Source organism: Mus caroli, unplaced genomic scaffold (genome assembly GCF_978045245.1).
Source record: "Mus caroli unplaced genomic scaffold, Mus_caroli_1 scaffold_5, whole genome shotgun sequence".
Taxonomy (NCBI): domain Eukaryota; kingdom Metazoa; phylum Chordata; class Mammalia; order Rodentia; family Muridae; genus Mus; species Mus caroli.
Window position 1 is genome coordinate 8,867,828 of NW_028227260.1, and position 17,120 is coordinate 8,884,947.

Here is a 17,120-nt window from a genome sequence, read left to right on the forward strand (position 1 = left end):
ATATAATTGGATTTTTTATTATTCTATTTTTATTATTAGTTATCTCTTACTGTGCCTAATTTGTCAATTAAATTTTATCATAGGCTTATAGGTATAGGATAATTATTTACAGATATACAAACATTCATTTCAGTATTATTTGAGATTTCCAGTATCTCCTGGGGGGGGGGCTTTAGAAAAAGGCCACATGGGTAAACTGACACTACCATGTTAGTAACTTTGAATCCCACCTCTCTCTGAGAGCACAATCACTGGCCTTCTCTTCAGCATGTTCCTTTTGTTCATTTTCTGCAGCATGGCCATGCTCTCACTCCTACAAGAACAGCCACACACACTTTCAGAACTGGCTGATTACACAAAAGAACCTGAGATGCTTCCAGTCTCACTGAGGTCTCTCCTATGTTATCATGTTAATTCACATTTACACTTCTGGAATGTTCAATCTTACCTCAGCTGGACCAATCTTCCACTGGCTTTTTTTTTTTTTTTTTTTTTTTTTTTGGTCTCAGTGGCATTGTTTCATAGGTAATTTGCTTATATTTTCCCCTTCTTTGTTTCTTTAAACTAATTTTTGTTTGATTTGTCATTTGACCATTATGTGTCCTGGTATGGGTGGCCATCCTTGTTGTTTTACCACTACTTCAGTGATTTGGAAAATGACTTAACCATTATCTTTTCAAATAGATCCTCTTGCCATTGTGACCCACTCATCAAGTTCTTTTTCTAGAACTTAGTCTGTGTATGTATTTTACAAGTTTTCATTAAATTTTTTACCCTTTCCAGGTCTCTGTGCTACTTTATGGAAAATGTTATTTTGATATATTCTAGATAACTATAGTTTGGGCACTATATAAAATGTTGATAAGTTCACTGAGGCCTGAGGATGCAGCTAGGAGAGTGTTTACCAAGCATAGCAGAGGCCCTGGGTTGGATCCATAGCATCACATAAACTGGGTAGAATATTGCATAGCATTTATATTTTCATTTCCACAAGTGTATATTCAAATTACAGTTCTATATGGCTTTTTTATTGCAATGCTGGGCCTCGAACCCAGGTCCTTACATGTGATAGGACAACATTCTACCACTGAGATTTATCCAAGACTAGTATGTCCAAGGAGTAAGGGGGAATACTACCAGTTATTTCATACAAGGATTTCTTCTCTTGCATTTTTAATTATTTCTTTATGTCATTGGTTATTTTTAAAAATATTTATTTTATAATGTTTATGATGGCTAAAAATGTTCACTGTCAACTTGATGAGACTTAGAATCACTGAGAAGATTGGTATATGGATTTATGGAGAGAGTAAACTGAGTGGGGAAGGCACACCCTGAATGTGAGCAACACCATTCTATGATCCAGGTGCCCAGATAGAATAAAAGATGAAAAAGAACACCCCAAGTAAATGTGTTCCTCCTTCTCTGATTCTTTGCTCCCGTGATTTAAACTGTGCTATTCCTACTTGCCTCCATCACCACAATGAACTGAACCCTCTGAGACAGTGAGCCAAAATCAATCTTCCTTGCTTTAAATTGTTTCTATCTGCTATTTCATTGTGGCAACATGAAAGTGACTAACACAATGTTTATCCGATGATTCTGCATCCTAAAGCTCTTGGCATATGACTTTGCTCTTAGTGGCATCTGCTAATTCTTGCTCTGTGTGTATTGCTACTGATGATTAGTGTTTTGACTTATGAGCTAATGGTGAGTGAGATTATTTTCTTATCCATGAGAATAACATGCTGCTTATGTTAAAGGTATAGTCCTCCAGAAAGTACTTGCCAGTGAACCCCCCCCCCTCAAAAATCAATCTGGGCCATCTTTTCTTGAGTTGGTGACTACCTTTTCATACAAGAAATATAAATTCAAGATCCAGTGTAGCATGTAGATTTTGCTACATCGCTCCGTGTTTTTGGCTGGACATACATGCATACCACTCAGGAACCACCCTAGATCTGTGGATGAAATATATATATATATATATATATATATATATATATATATATATTTCATCGCTTATTTTTAATGTTTGCCCTTACCCCTTATCTTCACTCCCAGCTCAACACCTCTAAATCTGCCCTCACTCAGTTCATTTCTCCTTGCTCAACACCCTAAATTTGTCCTCAACTTAGCTGCATTTTAATTTCCCACCTGTTTCCCCAGGCCCAGTCAGAGAAGTGGCCAATGGCCACTCCACCCAAGATCTCACATGGCTGGTGGCTCTCTCTACCTCCAAAGCATGGCAAATCTCTTTTCTTCTGTGACTGCTAGCCTGCCTGCAGGAATCTGGAAGTCCTGCCTCTTCCACCCAGCCATTAGCTGCTAACATCTTTATTGATCGATCAAGAACCAATTGGGGAACAGAACCTTCAGTGTTCACACAGATTCCCAATCAAAGCATCAGAACCAGTTCCTACAATCTAGGACTGTAAAGGTTACTCGGTAATTAGGATCACTCGTTGCTCTTCCAGAGGACCTGAATTCAGTTATCAATACTACATCAGGCAGCTCAAAACCACCTGCAACTCAAGTTCCAGAGAATCCAGTGTCTTCTTCTGGCCTTCAAGGGCACCTGCACTCACACATGCACATACCTCTACACACACACACACACACACACATGCATACATTAAAGAATAAAAGTAAATAAATTCAAGATCCAAAATACAAAAAATGCCTGTCCATACTTACAAGTTTCCAAGAGAATCTATTTACCCATAAGAGACAAAAGCAAATTTTCTTATCATTTCCCATGAGAATTGATAGTCATTTTCTGATAAGGTTTTCACTCATCTCTTTTAAAGTTCAAATTTTATGACAATATCTCTGTTCTTTATCTCTCCCTTAAATAGTTCCTACCGATACATGGCCTTTAAAACCCAGTTGTCATGGTTATTGGCACTCACCATCTCATAGCTTCCCAAGAGCATCCCAAGCTCAATTTGTTTACTATAGTAATAGTAAAATAAATTTCAAGGATCATTTCTATAATTGGGGTTTGCTAGCCTGGAAGTTTATGGGTCTCTCTCAACATTCTTGCCATTCCAGGTGGACTTCAAACTCTGTCAGTACTTAATGATGACCTTGAACCTGGTCCACCTGCCTCCCTCCCGAGTGTTGAGCATACAGGTGTGTCTCAGTTGGTTTATGTGATGGTGAAGATCAAACCCAGGAATCCTGAATGTTAGGAAAGCACTCTACTGACAGAGCCACATCCCCCACTCAGTTGCTCTTTATTTTTGTCCTCTACAGATATTCTTTACTTTCTTATAAATGCAGTGAATATATGAGTTGTGACACTAGTTACATATCACCCAGAGATTCTAGTTGTTTACTACTAGGAGGGTTATCTCATCTCTTTTGCTGTGGTGTCATGAAAAGTTCCTTATGGTCATAAGTAATAACTGGATTTTAATTCTAGTGTTTGTCTCAATAAGAAAACAAAATTTGGTTCAACTTTCTCTACCTTCAGTAGAGCTTGGCAGCTGCTTATGTTTGCCTGGTGTACTCCTAGAATCCCAGTAAATGGGATGTGTAGGCAAGAAAGTCAGGATTTCAAGGTCATCTTTGGCCACAGTAAGCTTAAGACCAGCATGGGCTATATGCATCTAGGGGAAAATAAAAAGTAGATACCTAATTATATAATTCTGTAAGAAACTAGCAACCTAGAAAATTTGCTGAATTATGACATCAATCTCACATAATAAGAACTTAGATCCTCTTGGTTATTTTAACTTAATAAATAATATAATGACAGTCAAATATGGCATAATTGGCTTAAAAACACAATTTTTATTGCTGAGCAGTTTTTATGTAGTACAACTCCCAAAGTATTATGTCTCCTAGACAATAATTTCACAGTAACTTTGATTTGTTCTTCATTTACAATTAACAGGCAAAATAGCAGTTCAGAAATTGGATTCCTTCTTGGAATCATTGCCCATACATTCATTAAACTCTGGGCATTTTGTTCACACAAATAGAATAGGAATCACAAAAGCTAAACAGGGCCTAAGGCTGTGGCTCAGCATCCATGAAGCTCTGGGCTTGGTCCTTAGTACACAGAGAAAGGAAAGAAGAGAAGAGAGGAGACAGGGAGGATGGAAGGTGGAGGGAATCCTGTAATCTCAGCATGCTAGAAGTAGAGGCAGAAGGGTCAGAGCGCCAAAGGTTTAAGACTTAAGGCCATCCTCAGCTACTTATTCAGCTAGAGGTCAGCAAGGGCAACATGGGATCCTGTCTCAAAACAAAGGGGTGAACAAGAAAAAAGAAAACAACTGAACAACCTCTGGCCCCATAACATAGGTGAGTTTTAATGACTTAGTATAAATATAGATAACCCAAAGTAAGTTCTTATATTCATTGGCCTACAAACTATTTGCTGAAATGGCCTTATCTTCTTCCCAATACATAAAAAATGTATACAGAATTTACAGACAATTTTTACTGCCTTTCCATGAGGTTCTGTACTCAATGGTTTCCAAACTCTACAGTCAGGAACAACAGTGACAAACTCCAATGATGCTCAGTCACTTAGGATTCTTTCTCCTTCCCTAAAAACATCAGTCATATTTTTTTAAAGATTCTTTAAATCATTTTTACTTCTATATGTGCATGAGTATGTGTGCTATGTGTGTGCAGCTGCCCAAAGAGACCAGAAGAGAGAATCAGATCTGCTAGAGCTGGAGCTGAAAGTGGTTTTGAGATGCGTCAAGTCGGTGCTGGGAACCAAATTCTTAACCACTGAGCCATCTCTCCAGCCCCTTCAACAGTATTTTTATAGGCTACCATTTGTTGCACAAATACTATGTGAAGATTGACCAGCAAAGACTTGGATCTCTTCTAGGCCTCACACAATCTTACCTTAGATGTCCCTCCCTTTACATAGTAAAAGAGAGTGGTCAGAAAGGTTAACTTACTTTTCTGTTAACAATAATTATGTGGCCTAGGAGCTGCTCAATCCTTAGCTTTTGGATTATAGAGACTTGAGGCTTACCTCTATTCAGACACCTAAAACCAATCCCAAAAGGAACAGATGTTCCAAATAAAGATTGAAATTGACCTTGATTGGCATACCAGAAAAAAAGATTCAGACTTGTTCTCAAAATGAAAGTTTCCTTAAAAATAAAACCTCTCATTCACAAAACAAATACACCTTAACTGTTTATTGTGTCTCAGAATTTCTTCTGATTATTACATTTAAATTGAAGAAGATGCTGCTCATTTGATAACTTTGCACTATATTATGAAGAATGAAAAGGAAGAAAACCACAATTTTGACTAAACCTTATTCCCCCACAGAAATCAGGTTTATTCAGAAACTTGGGAAGTGTAACAAGAGGTAGCTAGGGAATTATGAAATGGGTTTCTGTAGCTATATAGATGGCTTCATTGGTATATTATTTGTCTTATGTGCATGAAGCCATGGGTCCAATCCTCAGCATCAAACAGACTGGATGTGTTGGTATATAACTGTCATTCCTGCTGTGGGGGAAAAGGAGACAGGAAAATCAGAAATTCAAGGTCACTCTCCACTTCATATTCAGGTTGACAGCAGCCTGAGAATACATGAGACCTTATTTCAAAAAAAAAAAAAAGTACTCCTAAGGAAAGAGATTGAAAAATAAAGAACAATTAGGGAATTGAAAGAGTACAGGATATAGCTCAGTTGATGAAGCATATGCCCTGCATGCATGAGGACCTGAGTTCAACTTCCAGAACCCAAGTTTAAAAAGCAAAACATAGTGGCACACTTGTAATTTCCATGCTTGAGAGGCAGAGACAGGTAGGTCCCCCAGACTCACTGGCCATCTAGCCTATCCTACTTAGTGAGAGACCTTGTCTTTAAAAAGGTTGGAAGGTATAACACCTGAGGAATGACATTCAAAGCTGATCTTTGATCTCCACACACAAGTGCATACACACGAACATGGAAATGCATGTGTACACATGCTAGAATGTTCACACACACAGAGGAGTTGGGAAGGGAAACAGAGAAGAGCCAAAAGGAATGAGACAGATGTTCAGATCATCTGGATTTACATTTATAGTACAGTCCTGGAAACAAAGAACTGAAGTACCAAGTGTCAAAAATAGCAGTTACAGCCGGGCGTGATGGCGCACGCCTTTAATCCCAGCACTCAGGAGGCAGAGGCAGGCGGATTTCTGACTTCGAGGCCAGCCTGGTCTACAAAGTGAGTTCCAGGACAGTCAGGGCTACACAGAGAAACCCTGTCTCAAAAAAAAAAATCAGTTCCTTTCATAGGCAATAATTGCACTGCCCATGACTCTCACAGCAAAGAAAGGACTGAACCTTCCAGGCAAGCCTCAATCCTCAGTATGTGACCTGGGCCACTTCAAGACAAACATCAAAGCCAGACATGGTAGCCTATGCTCATTGCCTTAGCTATGGGAGGTAAAGGTAGGAAAATCAGGAGTTTATGGTCAGTTTTTACTACAAAGTTAGCATTAGCTCTGGCTTCATATAAGAAGGTGGTGACCTTACTGCCACTTGGAACATTGGCAGTGTAAAGGGACTTGCCTATAGAAATCTAGATCAGAAGAGGAGAGGTAGGTAGATAGAGCCCACAGGGTGACCAAACTGTCAAATTCATGAATCTTTAGAGATACTCTATGGCAGAGATGCTCCAACGCCTTCTGGGAGAACTAGAGAACCCACAGTTCCTATAAGTGTGGGATGTGGAAGAAAAGCCTAGAAATGTGAGTGCATAATCATTTTCTGCCAATTCATATAGCATATATGTCATTTTTTCTAGTATGCAGTGATTAAGGAAATCTTACTTTATATACAAGATTCGAAATAATTTTTTTTAATTCAAGAAGCTCACAATCTCAAAACTATGTAACCAAGTGAATTTCTTTTTTCTTTCTTTTCTTTCTTTTTTGTTTTTGTTTGTTTGTAGTCCTAACTGTCCTGGAGCTCACTCTGTAGACCAGGCTGGCCATGAACTCAGAGACCTACCTGTCTCTGCCATGTGCCACCACAACTGTAGCCTCCCTTAAGCCAGAACTTGACCTAGCTGCCACTAAAGAAATTATCTAGGGTGGCCTTCCTCCGTAGATCACTCTATTGTTCTGCAACTGCTGCTGTTCCTCTTCAAGATACTGCTACCTGCTGAGAAGCCCTGGAGCTATTCTGGAGACTACACCCTATCCTGCACGTCATCACCTGCAGCTGGTTCCAGGCTCCAAGGATGAATTGGCGGGAACGGACTTTCCCCCATCTTTTATAAAGCGTGTCCGCCATTAAAAATTTGAACCTTGAGCAGACTAGTTGTCTTGGTTCCATTATTTCTCAACCCACCTAGGCTCCCTCTTTTCTTCCAGATTCCAAGATGCCTTCCAGGCTCGAACCCGGACATGTGAGCCGCTGGCCGGCCCCAACACACGACTAGCCATCAAGTGAATTTTAAGTTGAATTTATCCAAAGATCTGCTATGCTAGAAGGTGGTAGCACACACCTTCAATCCCAACACTTAGAAAGAGTCAGAGGCAAAATGCATAGGGCCTGCATAGGTCCAAGCCAGATGGGGCCCCAACATTGAGGGGGGAGTGAAAATGGGCTCCCATCTCTAATAAAGGAGTTATATCCAATTGACAGCTGTTTGCAAAGGAAAAATAGGTTTCTCCAATGAAGTCTCACTGGGTATATAAACCACATCTAAGGGTAGGCCCCATACCCAACAGTGGAAGGCCAACGCAGAAAGAACTTGAATAGAATTCTTAGAGATTCTTTCTCATATTGCTTTGTTTGGGGATTTTTTTACCTTACTGGTCTCTTGCTTGTATATTATGGTTTTCAATTTTGGTTTTTTATGGGTTTTGTTGTATGTGTCTGTGTTTCTGGTGCTTTTTCCATGTTTTTTGGCTTGTGTTGTGCTCCGTTTGTTTTCTAAAGAGAGAAAGAAGGGATGGAGTTGTCAATCCCACCAAATGAGAGTAAAGACCATTACCCAAATTCTTTGGTCAAATCAAGCTATTTTGTGTTGGACAGTCCATATCTACCAAATATGGACTTTGAGAAAATAGCATTGAACATAGGGTTTATATAGTCCCCCCAAAATGCAAGGCTATGGGGGTTTCCAAGGGATAGGAGATTTTCAGAGATTATATAGAAACTTGGATGAATATTTCAAAATTATTTGGCAGAACATTTTATCTTATCAGGGTATGTTCAAGGTATAGGTCAAACTCTATAAGGTGGGGAACATGTCAAATTCCAGGAAGAGATTAATGCACAGTCAAGCTTGAATTTTACAGTAAACAGAAATGAACTTGTTCTGACCTTATTACAAAATGGCTTCCATCTTTAAGATGGAGTCAGACTACTCCATCAGAATTAGAAGGATAGGGAGGTGGGGAAAACCTAGGAGGGCACGAGGAAGGAGAAGTCATGATCACAATATAATGTATGAAAAAAATTTTCAATTAAAAAAATGCCAAGATGCACATCTGTAATCCCAGAACATCTACTGCAAATTGGGAATGAGAGAAGAGCCTGGAAGCTCAAGAGCCACTAGCTTGGAGTGTGCCACAGCAATACCAGCAAGAAAGAGCTTGCCTCAGCAAGATAGGAGATGAGAACCAATCCCCCTGAAAACTGTCCTCGGACACACATATGGCATGGCACAATAACATCTGCACTATGCACACACACAAAATAAATACGAATATAGTACATGAATTGTGTGGCTTTTAAAATATATGTGTTGTGCCTCACATAGCCCAGGCTGGCCAGGAACTCTAGGCAAAAATAAAATGCCCTATGAATTTCTGGTCTTCCTGCCTCTCTACCTCCTGAGTACTAGAATGACAGGGATACAGCACTATGCCAGTTTGATGCAGTTCTGGGCATGGAACACTGGACTTTGTGCATACTAGGCAACTCTAGCAACTGAGCTATATACCCAAACCTGAGTTACAGGGCTTCTGCTTCTGCTTCTACAAGCAGCAAAGGCCAAGAGGTTGACATGTCAAACACAGCCTTGCTAATCGATGGGGGAAAATGTTTTCCCCTTTCATTCCAATAAACTGATACCTCATTTCTTATACTACAGCATTTCTCAGAAGACTCCTAAAAATGAATGAACCAGTTGCATTTGAAACTGGCTCCTGCAGAGAGCTGTCACCTAAGTAGCCATTATTCTGATGTGCCTGTAGTGTTTTTATTTTTCAATTTATCAGTGATTACAGCAGTCTATTTTTCATCTCCCTGTGAGCCTAATTCTGTCCACCTACTCAGATGTCACCCCTGGCTCTCTGCAGAGCATTTTGTAAATTAAGGAGATTATGTATGTTATAATGGATTTTCTGGTGGTGGAGGATAGCAAAGGTAAATGGAGTCATTGAAATAAGCAGGTGCTCACAGAAATGTTTGCTTGGTGATTTGTTTAAAAGATGTTTGAGGAAGGAGAAAAATAAAGAAGAAATAAGGGAGAGGGAGGAAGAGAAGAAAGGAGGGAGCCAAAGAAAGAGGGGAGAGAGGAGGAGGGAGAGAGGGAAGGAGAGAGGGAAGAAGTATGTGTGTTATACATGCACTCTTGAACATGCTAGCCATTGCTCATTATGGCACTGTGGAGCACTTTGAACAGGCATTATAGGCTAAATTGTGTTTTAAATGTAAAATGCTGTTCTTCATTTTTAAATGAAAAAAAGGTGTAAAGAATATATGTATATTATGAATAATTTCACAGTGGTTAAATGTTCAATAACAATAACTTGGACATATTGGATGAAATGAAGTACACTACGGACATTGATTTCATCCATCTTGGTTTACACTTCCATGCACTGATGAGGACAGAACTCAAGGCATGATACATGCAAGATAAGTAACAATGAGCTGCATCCTCAGCCCTGGTTTTAAATTTCTGGATGTGACTAATATTTTTTTTAAACAGAGGTGGTGGTGTAAGCCTGTAATCCCAGCACTTGGGAAGGTGAAGCTATATGGTGAAACCCTGCCTTTAAAAAAGTGAGAGAGACATCCGGACACCTTTCCCTCCAGAGGAGAGGTGTCCACCCAGGAGGGCTATGCTGGAGCACCTGGGGGAGCCATCTCGGGTCCCAGATTCCTCAGAGACTAGTCTACGCAGGTGAGAGAGGAGACTACAGAAGCTACACAGCTTCCAAGACAGGCAGAAGCAACACAGCTTCTGGGACAGACCCTGTTTCAGACCTTCATCTTCAGCCAGGAGGCAGGTCCGAATGCCAGATTCTGTGCACCTTCCCTGCAATAGGAGAGCTTGCCTGCAGAGAGTACTCTGAACACTGAGACTCAGGAGAGAGCTAGACTCCCAGCTCTACAGACAGAGGCTAACAGAATCACAGGAGGAACAAGCTCCAACCAGAGACAACTATAACAACTAACTCCAGAGATTACCAGATAGCAAAAGGCAAATGTAAGAATCTTACTAACAGAAACCAAGACGACTCACCATCATCAGAACCCAGCACTCCCACCTCAGCCAGTCCTGGATACCCCAGCACACCCAAAAAGCAAGACTCAGATTTAAAATCATATCTCATGATGCTGGTAGAGGACATCAAGAAGAACTTTAATAACTCACTTAAAGAAATACAGGAGAACACTGCTAAACAGGTAGAAGTCCTTAAAGAAATACAGAAAAACACAAGCAAACAGGTGATGGAATTGAACAAAACCATCCAAGACCTAAAAGGGGAAGTAGAAACAATAAAGAATACCCAAAGTGAGATAACACTGGAGATAGAAACCATAGGAAAGAAATCTGGAAACATAGATGCAAGCATCAGCAACAGAATACAAGAAATGGAAGAGAGAATCTCAGGTGCAGAAGATTCCATAGAGAACATCGGCACAACAATCAAAGAAAATGCAAAATGCAAACAGATCCTAACTCAAAACATCCAGGAAATCCAGGACAGAATGAGAAGACCAAAGCTACAGATAATAGGAGTAGATGAGAATGAAGATTTTCTACTTAAAGGACCAGCAAATATCTTCAACAAAACTATAGAAGAAAACTTCCCTAACCTAAAGAAAGAGATGCCCATGCACATACAAGAAGCCTACAGAACTCCAAATAGACTGGACCAGAAAAGAAATTCCTCCTGACACATAATAATCAGAACAACAAATGCACTAAATAAAGATAGAATATTAAAAGCAGTAAGGGAAAAAGGTCAAGTAAAATATAAAGGCAGGCCTATTAGAATTACACCAGAATTTTCACCAGAGACTATGAAAGCCAGAAGAGCCTGGACAGATGTTATGAAGACCCTAAGAGAACACAAATGTCAGTAGAGGCTACTATACCCAGCAAAACACTCTCAATTACCATAGATGGAGAAACCAAAGTATTCCATGATAAAACCAAATTCACACAATATCTTTCCACGAATCCAGCCCTTCAAAGGATAATAAAGGGAAAACACCAACATAAGGACGGAAACTACACCCTAGAAAAAAGAAGAAAGTAATCCTTCAACAAAACTAAAAGAAGACAGCGGCAAGAACAGAATCCCAACTTTCACAACAAAAATAACAGGAAGCAAAAATTACTTTTCTTTAATTTCTCTTAACATCAATGGACTCAAATCCCCAATAAAAAGACATACAATAATAGACTGGCTACACAAACAGGACCCAACATTTTGCTGCTTACAGGAAACCCACCTCAGGAAAAAAGACAGACACTACCTCAAAGTGAAAGGCTGGGAAACAATTTTCCAAGCAAATGGTCTGAAGAAACAAGCTGGAATAGCCATTCTAATATCGAATAAAATCGACTTCCAACTCAAGGTCATCAAAAAAGACAAAGGAGGGCCACTTCATACTCATCGAAGGTAAAAATCTACGAAGATAAACTCTCAATTCTGAATATCTATGCTCCAAATACAAGGGCAGCCACATTCATTAAAGAAACTTTAGTAAAGCTCAAAGCACACCTTGCACCTCACACAATAATAGAGAGAGACTTCAACACTCCACTCTCACCAATGGACAGATCCTGGAAACAGAAACTAAACAGAGACACATGGACAGAAATTATGAAACAAATGGATTTAATGAATATCTACAGAACAGTTTATTCTAAAACAAAAGGATATAGCTTCTTCTCACGGCCAAATGGTAACTCCTCCAAAATTGACCATATAATTGGTTACAAAACAGGCCTCCACAGATACAAAAATATTGAAAATATCCAATGCATCCTATCTGATCACCACAGACTTAGGCTGATCTTCAATAACAACATAGATAATAGAAAGCCAACATTCACGTGGAAACTGAACAACACTCTACTCAATGATTCCTTGATCAAGGATGAAATAAAGAAAGAAATTAAAGACTTTTTAGAGTTTGATGAAAATGAAGCCACAACATACCCAAATTTTTGGGACACAATGAAGGCAGTCCTAAGAGGAAAACTCATAGCCCTGAGTGCCTCCAAAAAGAAACTAGAGAGAGCATACACTAGCAACCTGACAGCACACCTAGAAGCTCTAGAACTAAAGGACACAAATTCACCCAAGAGGAGTAAACGGCAGGAAATAATCAAACTCAGGGCTGAACTCAACCAAGTGGAAACAAAAAGAACTATTCAAAGAATCAACCAAACCAGGAGCTGGTTCCTTGAGAAAATAAACAAGATAGATAAACCCTTAGCCAGACACTCTAGAGGGCACAGGGACAGTATCCTAATTAACAAAATCAGAAATGAAAAAGGAGACATAACAACAGAACCTCAGGAAATCCAAAACATCATCAGCTCCTACTACAAAAGGCTATACTCAACAAAACTGGAGAACCTGGATGAAATGGACAACTTCCTAGACAGATACCAGGTACCAAAGTTAAATCAGGATGAGATTAATGATCTAAATAGTCCCATTTCCCCTAAAGAAATAGAAGCAGTCATCAATAGCCTCCCAGCCAAAAAAAAAAAGCCCAGGACCAGATACGTTTAGTGCAGAGTTCTATCAGACCTTCAAAGAAGACCTAATTCCAACTCTCCTCAAACTATTCCAAAAAATAGAAACATAAGGTACTCTACCCAATTCATTCTATGAAGCCACAATTACTCTGATACCTAAACCATACAAAGATCCAGCAAAGAAAGAAAAGTTCAGACCAATTTCCCTTATAAATATCGATGCAAACATACTAAATAAAATCCTCAAAACCCAAATCCAAGAACACATCAAAACGATCATCCATCATGACCAAGTAGGCTTCATCCCAGGGATGCAGGGATGGTTTAATATATGGAAATCCATCAATGGAATCCACGATATAAACAAACTCAAAGACAAAAACCACATGATCATCACGTTAGATGCTGAGAAAGCATTTGACAAAATCCAACACATCTTCATGATAAAAGTCTTGGAAAGATCAGCAATTCAAGGCCCATACCTAAACATAATAAAAGCATTATACAGCAAACCAGTAGCCAACTTCAAACTAAATGGAGAGAAACTTGAAGCAATCCCACTAAAATCAGGGACTAGACAATGCTGCCCACTTTCTCCCTACCTATCCAATATAGTACTTTAAGTCCTAGCCAGAGCAATTCGACAACAAAAAGAGATCAAAGGGATACAAATTGGAAAGGAAGAAGTCAAAATATCACTCGTTGTAGATGATGTGATAGTATATATAAGTGACCCCAAAAATTCCACCAGAAAACTCCTAAACTGACTTGTCTAGCAGGTCCAGTTATTTGAGGGTCTCGAAGGGACCTTCTCCTAAGAACCAAATGGGGAGATAGAGAGAGATGAGAACCTTGTGCAAGAACGACATGGAAACATTCTGAGTGGCATCAAGGTTCCAACTGTATTAGCCAGGCCCAAGGTATAAATGCACAAGCAAAGGGGGAAGTGCCTTTTAGCCGGAAGGGTGGGGCACTAGAATTGCACAAGCAAAAGAGGGAGTACAGGTACTTATTAGCAGGAGGGGTGGGACAATAGAAATTTTTCTTTTGGCGATTACACGGGGAATCAGGAACTTGGTGGTATCAGGGTACATCTTGAGGTCAGGACATCCAGCTGACTTAGGGCTGGAACAATCTGTGGTTGTTCTCAGAGCGGTGCGTCGGTGGTGCGCTTTTGACCCCATTTTCTTCTCGGGGAGAGGGCCCAATTCAGAGATCAGGACAATTGTGTTGTCTTAATAGCTCCCAACACTAAACCTGATAAACAGCTTCAGTGCAGTAGCTGGATATAAAATTAACTCAAACAAATCAATGGCCTTTCTCTACACAAAGGATAAACAGACTGAGAAAGAAATTAGTGAAACAACACCCTTCACAATAGTCACAAATGATATAAAATACCTTGGTGTGACTCTAACTAAGGAACTGAAAGATCTGTATGATAAGAACTTCAAGTCTCTGTAGAAAGAAATTGAAGAAGATCTCAGAAGATGAAAAGATCGCCCATGCTCATGGATTGGCAGGATTAATATACTAAAAATGGCTATCATGCCGAAAGCAATCTACAGATTCGATGCAATCCCCATCTAAATTCCAACTCAATTCTTCACTGAGATAGAAAGGGCAATTTGTAAATTCATCTGGAATAATAACAAACCTAAGATAGCAAAAACTATTCTCAACAATAAAAGAACCTCTGCTGGAATCACCATGCCTGATACTAAGCTGTACTACAGAGCAATTGTGATAAAAACTGCATCGTACTGGTACAGTGACAGACAGGTAGATCAATGGAATAGAATTGAAGACACAGAAATGAATCCACACACCTATGGTCACTTGATCTTTGACAAGGGAGCTAAAAACATCCAGTGGAAAAAAAGACAGCATTTTCAACAAATGGTTCTGGCACAACTGGCGGTTATCATGTAAAAGAATGCAAATGGTGCATTCCTATCTCCTTGTACTAAGGTCAAATCTAAGTGGATCAAGGAACTCCACATAAAACCAGAGACAGTGAAACTTATAGAGGAGAAAGTGAGGGAAAACCTCAAAGATATGGGAACAGGGGAAAAATTCCTGAATAGAACAGCAATGTCTTGTGCTATAAGATTGAGAATTGACAAATGGGACCTCATAAAACTTCAAAGCTTCTGTAAGACAAAAGACGCCATCAATAAGACAGAAAGACCACCAACAGATTGGGAAAGGATCTTTACCTATCCTAAATCAGATAGGGGACTAATATCCAATATATACAAAGAGCTCAAGAAGCTGGACTCCAGAAATTCAAATAATCCCATTAAAAATGGGGTTCAGAGCTAAACAAAGAATTCTCAACTGAGGAATACCGAATGGATGAAAAACACCTGAAAAAATGTTCAACATCCTTAATCATCAGGGAAATACAAATCAAAACAACCTTGAGATTCCACCTCACACCAGTCAGAATGGCTAAGATCAAAAATTCAGGTGACAGCAGATGCTGGAGAGGATGTGGAGAAAGAGGAACACTCCTCCATTGCTGGTGGGATTGCAAGCTTGTACAACCACTCTTGAAGTCAGTCTGGTGGTTCCTCAGAAAATTGGACATAGTACTACCAGAGGATCCAGCAATACCTCTCCTGGGCATATACCCAGAAGATGTTCCAAATGGTAAGAAGGACACATGCTCCACTATGTTCATAGCAGCCCTATTTATAATAGCCAGAAGCTGGAAAGAACCCAGATGTCCCTCAACAGAGGAATGGATACAGAAAATGTGGTACATTTACACAATGGAGTACTACTCAGCTATTAAAAACAATGAATTTATGAAATTCTTAGGCAAATGGATGTATCTGGAGGATATCATCCTAGTGAGGTAACCCAATCACAAAAGAAGTCATTAGATATGCACTCACTGATGAGTGGATATTAACCCAGAAACTTAGAAAACCCAAGATACAATTTGCAAAACACAAGAAAATCAAGAAGAGGGAAAACCAACATGTGGATACTTCATTCCTCCTTAGAATAGGGAACAAAATACCCATGAAAGGATTTACAAAGACAAAGTTTGGAGCTAAGACGAAAGAATGGACTATCCAGAGACTGCCCTACCCGGGGATCCATTCCATAATCAGCCACCAAACCCAGACACCATTGCATATGCCAGCAAGATTTTGCTGAAAGGACCCTGATATAGCTGTCTCATATGAGGCTATTCCAGTGCCTGGCAAATACAGAAGTGGATGCTCACAGTCATCTATAGGATGGAACACAGGGCCCCCAAGGAGAAGCTAGAGAAAGCACCCAAGGAACTGAAGGGGTCTGAAACCCTATAGGTGGAACAACAATATGAACTAACCAGTACCCCCAGAGCTCGTGTCTCTAGCTGCATATGTAGCAGAAGATGGCCTAGTTGGCCATCATTGGGAAGAGAGGTCCCTTGGTATTGTAAACTTTATATGCCCCAGTACAGGGGAAGGCCAGGGCCAAGAAATGGGAGTCGGTAGGTAGGGGAGCAAGGCGGGGGGAGGGGGGTATAGAGAACTTTCGGGATAGCATTTGAAATGTAAATAAAGAAAACATCTAATAAAAAAGAATTTTAAAAAGGCAAATAAATAATAAAAAGCCCTCTCTGAAGATTATTTCTAAACTTTAAGCCAACATTCCTTAACTGTTCTTCAAACCACTCCAGAACTTGGAAGAAATAACAATACAAAACACTATCGTCTGTATAAATTGCAATTCCCAGGAAAAGGAAAAGCTACTCCTGGGTTAAAGTCTCTTCCAGGCAACATGACTGAACCAGTGGTGGTACAAAGTTAGAATGTTCCAGATAGTAGGGAAATGATATCTCAGGCTATTTTTAGTCTCTGTGAAAGGTATTCACTGACCATTCCTGTGCCTGACCTTAAATCATTTTGACTAAGCAAAACCATTAGGATGTATTTTAGGGGAGCTGGAGGGATGGCTCAGCAGTTAAGGAGCCCTTGGTCCTTTTGCAGGAGACCTGAATTTGGTTCGCATCATCTATGCCCAGAGGCTCACAACTGCTTGTAACTCCAGCTCCATGAGATCTGGTGTCCTCTTCTGTCTTCCTTAGCCACCCTAACACACATGTAGTATACACGCACAGATATACATAAACAAAACTAAATCTTAGAAATTAATTTGTGTGTATATGGATGT